This window comes from Dipodomys spectabilis, unplaced genomic scaffold (assembly GCF_019054845.1).
Source record: "Dipodomys spectabilis isolate Male_0828 unplaced genomic scaffold, ASM1905484v1 ptg000276l, whole genome shotgun sequence".
Classification (NCBI taxonomy): Eukaryota; Metazoa; Chordata; class Mammalia; order Rodentia; family Heteromyidae; genus Dipodomys; species Dipodomys spectabilis.
In genome coordinates, this window is record NW_024870953.1 from 409319 (window position 1) to 421718 (window position 12400).

The 12400-nt window shown below is 34.0% G+C and overlaps 1 pseudogene; it reads right to left on the bottom strand.

Moving 5' to 3' along the window:
* Positions 1-8959: 8959 nt before the first annotated feature.
* LOC122126395 lies at positions 8960-9056 on the bottom strand (annotated as a pseudogene).
* Between the last annotated feature and the right edge of the window lie 3344 nt (positions 9057-12400).

Genomic DNA, 12400 nt, shown 5'->3' on the forward strand with positions numbered 1-12400 from the left:
TCAAAGCTAGTATGAAGGCTCCAGCAACACCATTTTACAACATTGTTCTGACTGATTTGTATTCCTTGAATTTACACACGTGATTGTTGAGCATGTGGACCAATATTCTCCAGAGATATCTAGATGTTGGATAGTCACTCATATTTCACACCTTGTGAAAACACAAACCCCCGATATTATATTTAGAAAAATGTCTTCAGTGATTGCTCAAAGCAAATAAAATTAATTTAGGAATGAGTTAGGTTTAGATAACATTATAGCATAATAAAGCTGAATGATAACGACTTGAGCTGTACTGCAGAACGGGGGGGGGGGGGGGAAGAATGGTGGACCACATAGGAGCTGTATGTCATTGGTATTGTTTCAAAAAACAGAAAGACTTCAGAGAAGAGAAGGAGAAAAATAAAGTGTCCTGAATTAAGTTTCTTTTTAATCCACCTGATAGTTTGGACTGAAAGTCAGATAACATGGAAAAAATAAAATAGAAAATAAAGCATTGTATAGAGCTGTTACAATGTAAAAAAGCTTTAATAGGAATATAATTAATTTCCAAAGAAATAAGAGAAAAAATAACAATAACAATTGTTAATGTGGATAGAAGTTGGATCACATGCATGAAAGAAAAAACCTTAAAATACATATCTAAAGGTTCATTTTCCTGACATCACATTATCTGACATTTTCCGCTTGACTCATACATATACTAGATATTGCAAATAAGGGAAACCATTGTCAGTATAACTTGTGGAGGAGATGGGGAAAAACCAGTTGTTTAAGGATACAGGTGGACCTGTTGCAACAATGAGAAGTACAAGTTGTCATGTCCAAAACGAGCTTTACAACGTCGGTGCAGGGGGGGGAGGGGGGAGAAGGGGGGGAAGGAGAAGGATTGGGATTAGGGGGGAGGGGGGAGGCTGGGAAGGGAGGTGAAGGGTAAACAAAGGAGGAGGCTGCAATGCTTGGTAAGAAATGTACGCATTATCCTGCCCATATAATTGTAACCCCTCTGTACAGTATGTTCACAAATAAAATAAAATTAAATTAAAAAAAAAAGAAGTTGGATCACATTTTATCTTATATAATTTTGAAAAAGCTTACTAGGAATGAAAATTTAAAAGTCATAACTTAAAACACAATTTGTATTATAACTAAACAGTATAGTTCAGTGGTAAAACATTGGCCTAACATATGGGAAGCAATTGTGTGATTTCCTAAGCATTACAAAGTACACAAAAAGCACACACAAAAAAACCCACATAAACACACACACACCATATACACACATTTGGAATATTGTTATTATCATATGAAACAGAGGAAATTATCACAAACAGTAAAAGTATTTTAATATATGAAATCATAATATTGCTCATAGTATTTAAAAGTTTAGTAGAAATAAAATAGTCACAAGATACTTGGCTTCTTATAGATTATGTAAATTGAAAATTAAGAAATAAAAGACATGAGAACTTTGCAAACAAGTTTTAAATAATAAACATTTTGAAACATGTATCCTTTTATTTTGACAAAAGATTGTTGTTACTGGTGTTTTAATTCAAGATTTAGAATATGATAACCAGGTGCTCTATATCTTGTTAGGGATGGCTATATCTCTAATCATTTCACTCTGGAAATTTATGATAAGGTCTCATAGTTTCCCATTCTCTCCCGAATTACAAACCCTATTTACACTTCCCACCATAGTTAGAAAATGGAAACCACAAATCACTATGCCCAGCTCAAAGAGACTTTTTTTTTTAATTTAAGTACAAATATTGCCAAAAAGTGACCATGTAATGAAGGCTTTTTTAATAAAGTATGTGCTTCTTGAAAATAAAGTATTTGTTACCTGGACAAATATGTTTAGAACTATGAGATAATATATTTATTTAAATTCACCAACCATATAAAATTTAAGAAAATAATTTTTAAATATTCACATGTTAACTATTTTGAAAGCAAAATATATGTCTGAATAATTACATGTGTTAAAATTATGCAAAACTAAATTAACTAATCCTACAACTCTGAATAAAAGAATTACCCTAAAAAAACAAAAGAAAATAATTAAGCTCAAAATTTGAAATTTAGAAAATAAAATGAAGTGTACTCTTTGGTTGACTTAAGTAACTGTAAGCCTTCTGTATATCAATTTTATAATAAAAAATGCATGAACAAAGACAGCAAAGTACCTATTGATCAATGACGACAGGAAAAGCAGCAGTAGTTTTTTTTAATTTTTATTTATTTTTTATTGTGAAAATACTGTGCAGTTGGGTTACAATTAGATGGCAAGATAATGAGCACAATTCTTAACAAGCATTGTAGCCTCCTCCTTTGTTTCCCTTTCCCATCCTTTCCCAGCCTTCCCCCATTTTCCCCACACAATCTTCCCCCCCCCCCACACCAAAGTTTTAAAGTTCATTTTCGACATGACAACTTGTACTTCCCATTGTTTCAATGATCCACCTGTATCCTTATTTAAATGACTTGTTTTTCCCCTTCCCCTACACAAATTATACCGACATCAAATACAGTGAAAGAAGGGGTTATACTGTGGGGGTGGGGGGGACATACAAAGCAACAAAGAAATAATCTTACAAATGCGTTGGAAACAAATGCATGAAAGAAAAAAAAATCATTTGAATACATTTCTTAGGGTTCATTTTACCTAACATCAACTTATCTGACTTTTTCTGCTTGTCTCAGACATATACTAGTTATTGCAAATAAGGGAAACCATGAGACGTATGTTTCTTTGGGCCTAGCTCACTTCGCTTAATATAATTTTTGCCAAATCTTTCCATTTCCTAACAAAAGGGGCAATGTCATTCTTTCCGATGGAAGCATAGAATTCTTGGGTTTTTTTTGAGTGTGCAAAAAAATCAATGAAAGAGGTAACAATATTCCTTCCATAATAAATGTACTCATTACCTTATTTATGTAACTGTATCCCTCTCCTCTGTACATTACCTTTACAATAAAATTAAATTGAAATTAAAAATAAACTAAATAATATACAAATTAAGAATTCATAGAGAGCTAGGAAGGTGGCTCAGTGGTAGAGCTCTTGCCTTACATGCTTGAGGCCCTGGGTTAGATTCCTCAGCATCACATAAACAGAAAAAGTGGTGCTGTGGCTCAAATGTTCGAGTGCTAGCCTTGAACTAGCATTGAGGAACAGCATCCAGGCCCAGAGTTTAGGTCCCAGGACCAGACCCCCCCAAAAAAAAACAGAATTACTAGAAACCATTGGTTAAAAACTTTTTAAAATACTGCTCTAAGTACCCAAGTAATATTATTTGATGATTCTATTAAAATACTTCAACTTCAGCAGAGAAGCCAAATGTTTAAAAACTGTTACAAAATAAAGTAATAAATCAGAATATATTAATATTAATAATAATCATAAGATGAATTTATAGTGGTAGTCAAATATGTAAGAAATGAGGCAATTTGCCATTCGTTTGCACTTAATACGTGAGAAAGAATTTTCTAGGTCTTTTTAAATATATAATAAATTTAATGAAGAAACTATTTTGTTACATCATATGATAATTAGATGAAGCTGATATTAGAGCAAAGAGCAGATTGTACTAAGTTTCTGGATGTTAAGGTATATACTTATTTTGGTTGTGGGAAATTGTGTTCAACTTGGGGTCTTGTTTTTGTTGGACTGGTGTCGTATAGGTGGTTAATTTTAGGATAGGGGTTCCCTTTCCACAAGAACATGCACCTGATCTGTCGTTTTAGCCTTCCCATTATCAATGGCATAAGAGTTGCACACCAACTTGTCTAGCTTCCTACCTTGGCTGGCCTGGATTCTGCAGTCCTTCCAATCTTAACCTGTAGATAGTGCAGGATGGTGGAAATGATCCAATGCACCCAGCTATAGATTGAGAAGGAAGTCTACAAAACTTTTGGCCTGGGTTCTGTTCTCAAGCCTCCTCAGTAGTTAAGAGTTCAGATAGGAGCCCCTGGTGCCAAGCAGTAAGAGTATTTCCTAAGGCAACTAGACATATATATGACTTAGGCATGTGAACAACTCAGGACAAGAATAAAAGAGCAGTGAAGCATAGAGGACAGGCCCAATTTTAACTAGCTACTTGGAGGATGAATAAGCTTAGCTAGCTTCTCTGGAGGCTGAGATATGAAGACCACTATTCAAAGCCAGTCCAATCATGAAAATACATGCGATTATCTCCAAAAAAACAGGAGTGGAACGATGGTTCAAGTGGTAAACCACTATCCTAGGTCACAGAAGCTTAGAGATGATGAATGAATGAGCACTTGCACATGCATGTGCGTGTATACACGTGCATGTGTACACACACACACACACATAAGTATTGCAATGCGAAGTTCTTTTTTTACCTTGCTGTACTCTATTTCCCTGTATTAGTTTACAAATTAACAAAATCAGCTAAGCACCTATTTACATAAACTCAGCATGTTTCTCTAAAGTCAACTCTCTTTTTGGAAGCATGCTTTTATTTGACCCAAATATAAACTATTCAGGAGTTTGATTCTTCTCCCTCAATTCTATAGAATTAGATCATTGTTTAGCTTCCTCCTAGCAAAATAATTTTGTGAAATCCTGCATCAAGCAGCGCATTTCTTTCACTGGAATGAAAGCCTCTTACAATTAATAATAGGTTTTTCTTCTCTTTGCTTACATCTGTACTTTAATTATCTGCATATATTTCATGATCTGTCTGTATATGACAAAGACTACTGTGAAAATAAAAAGGCCCTTCGCAGCATTTATCATTTATATACCATCCATAGATATGAAGGTGATTAAATAATATTGAAATTGCTTGGGAATAAATCATGTTCATCTTGACTATCGTGAAAAAGAAGAATTGGTTTCTCAGCACTTTAGGTAAGAACTTGATTGAAAGAAACAAAAAGAAAAGTGAGGAACAACTCAACACATACATTGAAATGAAACACAATAAAAAAATAAAAATAACCCAAGAAAACAAATCAATTCAGTACTCATGAACCTGCAGGAAATGCAAAGACTTAAAAAAAAACATCAGCTATGACGAGCTTATAAAAATCCGTACTACCTGGGAGTCTACTGTTGTGAGGATAGAGGTTAAAGCCCAGACTGGAGAGTAAGATCTGTACACAATGCCATGCACCTGTTATTCTAAATTCCAGGAAGAATAACATAACATGGACTGAACCCAAGGTCATACACAAGTATCTGAACAATAATAAGGATAATTTAGGGTTGGGGACATGACAAAATGGTAAGAACACCCATTTAGGGTCATAAGACACTCAATTCAAACTCTAATATTTGGGTATTAAAGTAAAAATCTATTATTTTAAATAATTGGAAAAATTGTAAGATTTGAGTATTTGAGTGGAAAAATGAATGAGAGAATGAACCCATAGTGCAATCCTTTTAACTTAAGTGAAAATGTTTTATGGTACTTCAGAAAAAACAGAGTTACCTTGCAAATGAGCATGGTTGTGCATTTGGGTGATGGAAATACTTTACTTACACATGTTTAAATTAAATAGATGTTTATTTGGGTAGATTGTACTTCTTGAACTAAGAGCCCGGATGATGTGGCTGAGATTTTTCTCTCAAGGCTACCACTCTACTACTTTGAGCCACAGTTCCAATTCTGATTTTCTGTTGGTTGTTTGGTGATAAGAGGTTCCTGGACATTCTTGCCCAGTATGGGTTCAAACCATAATCGTCAGATCTCAGCCTCCCGAGTAATCAGGATTCCAGGAATGAGACGTCGATAGTTTTAGTAATTTAGTAAATTGTACAGTTACTGAAGTTATACATTATCATTATAACCTGTGTAATATATGTGTGTATGTATATATCAATGCATACGGATAGAAATATTTTAACATATTTTTGTATCTACAGTAGATTTATGAAATCATCCATTATAAAATTAAATGGAAACAAAATCAAAGGAAATTATCACGTTTCTTGTTGTTGAATGGAATGCGAATTGCGAGAATCAGTTTGGGAAAACCGTCTCTACGTTAACAAAATGGATAAGAGCTATTAATTCCAATCCATCTATTTGCCCATGTTGTGCAACTTCACACATGAGTGTCAAAATCAAACCACACTTTTTGCCTTTATTTTAAACTCACCTGTTATAATTTATGGGTTAGATGAAGTAATCAAATAAAGATTAAAATAATATTATGTGAGGCTATGAATTAGAGCTGAAAATGATTTTAAATATGATAATAGCTAATTAAATTACATATTTTTTACTTTTACTCTGTCATGTCCCTCATTCCCACATTAGGAAAGTATATAGAAGGTTCTCACTTAATTATATGTCCAATTATGTAAAAAATGTATTGAAAGAATATGGGCACAGTGTGGTTTTAGCTTATTGAGACCTGTAGGGGGAAATGTGGTTTTGAGGACTTGCAATACATTGTGATGAAGATGAAGGGAGGGATATTCTTATTCTGGAAAACTATCTAGAGGATTGCTCCTATAAAGGTAATGATGAATTCTTCCAAAGGGTTACAGAAAATCACTTTCACAACCATGTTCACTGCTGCGCTATTCACCGTAGCCAAGTTACGGAAACAGCCCAGATGTCCTTTGGTGGAGTGATGGTTGGAGAAAGTGTGGCACATATACACAATTGGATTGCACCCATCCATTTGAAGACTGGTACATTATTTGCAACGAAATGGATAGATCTAAAAATATATTAAGTGAACTAAGTCAGAGCCAGACACACAAAGGTCCCATGCTCTGTCTCATATTTGGAAGATAGAAATTTATACAAGTTTACACAAAAATATTAACCAAAGCATGCTATTCGCAGATTATTATTTCAAAGGTTTAATTTCTTATGAAATTGAACTTTACTCCAACAAAATGAATACCAGGAAACTATCACTTGGAAGATATGAGGGGAAGTCAAAAGAAAGGAATAAAGAGAGTTATGGAGGAAGAGAGTGAAGGTATAATATTCAATTCAGATAGTATGAAACTAGAAAAAAATTAAAGTGGGGTGAAGTTTGGAAGGGTGTTGAAAAGCTATATAAAGATCCATTATACTTAAAAAACTGATTTGTTTAATGGAAATTCCTTTGTACAAGTATTTAAGATAATAAAAATATAATTAAAAACAATGGAGACATTTGATCTTAAATTCTATTTCCATCTCTTTTAAAAAATAAAATTATTTGCACTATAATTTGATCAGAGGGATGGATTTTGTGGCTAGCTAGATCATTGCACATCTGTCTCTCTCTTCCTCTCTCCCTTTCATGGTTCTCATAGATAATAAGATTGCTCCATAATTACCCTAATTTATTTTGCTTTTATATTTTTGGTTGCATCATTTCACTTTCTCCTCTGCCATTTCCCAATTCATTTACATAGAAAGCATTATTTCCTATTTTATCATTCCTAGAATAAGCTGCTCATGAAGACACCACTAGTCCTCATTTTCATTCTGTACCTTTGAATACGGAGGAAAATCTTTCCTTTGCTCTCTACCAATTCCCTACTCTCCAGTTAGAATAATTTAGAATAGTAAAAATGAAAAAATAGAAAATAAATAATAGTGAAAAAAACAAATGCAGAAAATTCACCGGATTTTTCTGACCATTTCATCCAATGTGAACTATTGGGAAAATACATGGACAGCTCATTCTCACTGGCACTCAAAGTCTCTGGTTAGGCAATTGCTATGAAGTTGAAGAACAAGATGAAAAAGTGAGAAATGGTATCAGTTGCAAGAAAAAAATGGCGAAGGATTCAAGCAAATTTCTTCTTTGTTCTGTTGAAAATAACAGCCTTACTACAGTGCAGAGACGACTTCCCAAAAAGGCCACTCATGTGAATACTAGGGATGACGATGAGTATACCCCTCTTCATCGAGAAGCCTACAGTGGACACTTAGACATTGTCCATGAGTTGGTGGCTCAAGGTAGATATTCCTGGAATAATTGTGAATGGCTGGACACCCCTGCACAGTACTTATACATGGAATAATACCACAGTGGCTTCTTTATTTCATCATGATACAGATAAAAAGCCCAAACTAAAGGCCTCTTGACCCCCTTGCATCTTGCTGCTGGGAGTAGATATAGCAAAGAATTTCTGGATCTCCTTATGGTGAACCATTATTTCAAAGCATGTCTGAAGCACAACTTGGAAGAAGCTGCATTTGATATTGCCAAAAGGATAAGTATGTATTACTACCTCTTTGAAGTTTTGGAAAGCTGTACAAATTGTTCTCCTAAGTCCTAATGATTCAGTTAAGTTTCTTAAATTTCAAAATTGCCAGTCCATCCTATGTGTCCATACAAAATATTTTCACAATACAAAGCAACAGCAATATCTTACTTTAAAAATTCATGGATTCCATGGTATTCTTCCAAGTGAATTGCCTGACTTTGATGTCAAAATATATTTGAGTTGTTTGTATACATCTATAATGATTTCTATAGAGTTTGTGATTTTTTAAATCATAAATAATTTTAACTTATCTGTTGAAATGAGTAATACAGAAAGTAAAGATATTTCTGGTGCATGTCTGAAAAAAGTATATTTAAAAATATTTAGTATTCTGTTTGTGTAATGTCCATAACCTATTTCATTCTCTCCTAGATATAATCCTTTGAATTCGACATTGTTTTATAATATATAGGTTCATTAATAAATGTGTCCTTTCAGATTGCATTCCATATAGAAACAGTTTAAGATTCCTTTAATTCCTAGGTCCTTAAAGAATTTTATTTCTTTAGGATAAAATGACAATGTTATCTTATTTCAAAAGTTTTATAAAGGTTATGCTATGTAAAGGAATTTGTAAAAAGTGAAGATTGAATAATGTCAAACTAACTTTTATTTCTATGAATTACATGTATTCTTACACTTGTATATTTGTAATCAACTTTTTAATAACTGTTTTTAATTTCTTGCATCAGAAGAATGAAAAATATGCAATACTTCACAAATTTTCATATCATCCTTGTACAAGAGCCATGTAAATCTCTGTATTGTAATTTGGGTAGACGTGCTGCTGAAGCATGTAGTATCCTGGAAATTTAAGTAGTTAATGATGCAATCTTAAGACAGGCATATATCTTTGGTTGCCTATTTGTAAGAAGGAAACCTTATTGTTCCCAAAATTGCAGTTCATCTTATTTCTGTAAAATTCTGTGTATGGTGGAAAAAACATATATTGTTTGTTCAATTGCTCACATTTGCAATTTTTTCAATGACTATTTTAAGTCTTTTTCATTTGAAATTGGATCATACTTTGCAGCCTTTATATCTAGGTCCAAAGATGATGGATTTTCAAGTACTTATTTATTAACTGATTTAGCTTTGTGGAGATAATGGAGTCAAAATAAGCCTTGCTTAAAAGCTACTTCTAAACTTCTGCAGCTTAAAATCTCCCAAATGAGGTTTTACTGGCACAAATGTCTTCCTGACCCTTTATCCGTGCTCCATGTAGGAACAGACCAACCAGAATCTTACCCTGACAGCATAGATTTTCTTATTGGAGCAAAACTAATCTGTTACAAGGGATCATAAAGAGACAAACAGTTCAGACAGTACTGTTCAGACTAGAAGGTATTTTTTCAAAATATAATTGTTTATTACACCCTAACATTTCAAAAGATGCTAAAGCCAAGAAGGTGAAAAAATTGTTCATATGTATGATTACCTAATGTCTTGGCCTGTCTACCATCCAAGCAGGCAGGAACTTACACCACTGATTTTCTATCACCAAATATATTCCATAGCTCCAAAAGAAGTCCATATGTTTCTCCTCGTTATTAGGCCTTAAATTGGTAATGTTTTAATCACAGTGTTTCCTCTTGCCTCTAGGCTGTATATCTCGGAATGGTAAAGCTTTAGCTCTAATTCTACCAAACACTGAGTAGAGGTAATGGAATAATACTTTAAAACCGTTGCCTCTTGTGGCTCAGTGGTAGAGTGCTTGCCTTGCATGCCTGAGGCCCTGGGTTTGATTCCTCATCACCACATAAGCAGAAAGAAAAAAAAAACTGTTGCCTTTGATACCCTTACCACAACAGAACAATGCCAAACATTTTCTAATATTATATATTATTATATATTTTATATTTATATGTGCTGATTTTATATTTCACACAGTGAATCTTATTAGAATTAATTGATAATTTGAAAAATTAATTGATATTTATTCCAATAAATAGATTGGAATATAAATAATCAGGATTAGAATATATATTAGAATATAAAAATTATCAATGCAATGTTTCGGTATAAACTTGTGATAACTTCTAAGTGTTCTTGGTCTTCTGAATTCACATGGTAAAAAAAACAATGTTTGCTTCTAATCTATAAGGGATTTTACTTTGCTGCTCTGTTTATTGTTATAACTCGCTGGTCCCAAACTGTTTTTCTCCATGTTTCTGAAGCATTCCTACTGATTATACTCAAATTTTTCTGATATGATGTCTAAAAGCTATTATTCTTCTACAGGATCCACGGGTCTTAGGATCCCAGGTCCCAGTTATCCGCATCATCAGATAACTAAGGCAAGAGTTCTCACCTATGTCCATGCAACATGCCAACAGAAAGTAATTGAAGACCCATCTCAATTTCTCATTTTCTATATTTCAGGGCCCCAATTCCTTGAAATGCAGGAATTATCAGTAAGCAATTGGGAAATGCAAGGCAACTTAAAATGCAAGATGAAATCACAAAATGTGAAAGTACAGTAATTCAAATTTTAATTTTCAGATGACCATCATATATGATTGAACAAGACCACAAATGTCACTAGATCATTTGTAATACCCCTCTCCTAATGATTAATGAATAATTTCATTGCAGCATCAGCAGGCCAAAAAATAGTTCCTGGAACAATAGATCCATATTTGGTCTACCAATGCTAGGAATACTTGACATAGAGGTCAAATATAATTCAGAAAAACATTAATTGAGAAGATCCTTAGTGCTTCAAAACACTGGTACTTCAGTAAAACTTGGTTCTGTAGTATAAAAATGTTGTCATTGTCAAACAAATGATAACCTACATTTAATCTCCTGAAAGTATATTCCTTTTCAAATAAACTTTTAAAAATCACATTTGCCAAATAACACTTTACAAGTAGATGATATTTAGTGACATAAATAGTTTTTCAAGGGTAGGGAGCAAGTTACAATAGAGTTTATTTATTTACCCAGCACTAATGCCAAACAGGTTCATCCATTCATTAAAGTGTAGAAATTATACCCCCCATCATTTGTTTTTTCAGTAGGTGACTTCAAAAATTTGTTAAATAGATCAGCCTCCTATATTTCAAACCAAAACATTAGCTAATAAAGTAAATTTCATCACATACTAAGTACATTTTAAAAAATCACAAATAGTTGCCTTATCATATGGTGTTTTGTTTTCCCTATCTGTCTAACATAGTAAGAAATATGACTTTAAGTCTTGAATACGGGTACTCATCAGAGATTTGACAAACATAAAATCTTTCTTCTACTTCTATCATATTCCTCTACAATAGTAAATTTTAGTTTTCTTCTTTTTCCAAAACTTATTGGTAGTAGAAAATATTATCTCATGTAAAATAAAATAACCACAAACCACAGTGCAAAGCCATTTATAAAACTGGTACTTAGGAATACATTCTAAGCATTTTTTAAACTTTCTTGTTGACTACAGTTCATTAAGCTCTTCCAATCATGGGGGCAGTTAAGATCAATGCTAAGGGTTTCGAGCATCTGTTGAGCATTCAGGGAGTGTAACCCATCTTCCTTGACAGCGGCCCGGTATTTTTGGGTCATGGGCGTACCATTGGTTAGGTCGTGTTCGGTGGACGTTTTCAGGGAACATGAACTGGGGTTCAATTATAGGCTTGGCTGTCGTTGCCATGGTAGATGCGGGGCCTGTGAACACTGTTGTATTACAGGGGGAACAACGAGTTTTTGTTCTTGGGCAAAGTTGGATATCTCTGCCCAAGGATACAAAATTTTCTGAGGAGAATTCCCAGGCTTGCCTAAACAGCCAAAAGAAGTGATTGGGCAGGCTTCCTGTGACTGATAGTGTGGGGGAGGCGGTTGTACAAGCGTAGCTGGCTGGCCCCCTGGGTCACCTGTTAGTGGAAGTTGTTGGTTATCTGTGTTCTTGCTGGAATTGTTTGCTGTGTCACAAGAAAGATGGGAGTGCTAAAGCAGCTTCGCAATTTTCCTTTTGTTCTGTTTCTTCTTGCAGCGAGATGTTAAACGCTTGCAGAGTTTCCACTTCTTCTTTCCCTGATAGACAGGCTTGAATAGCTACTACAATGGGGTAAAAGATTAGGGGCAGCTCAGAGCCGTCAAGGACTTCCTTTTTATGAAATGCCTGAAGGAGGAGGGTCCACCTGTCTG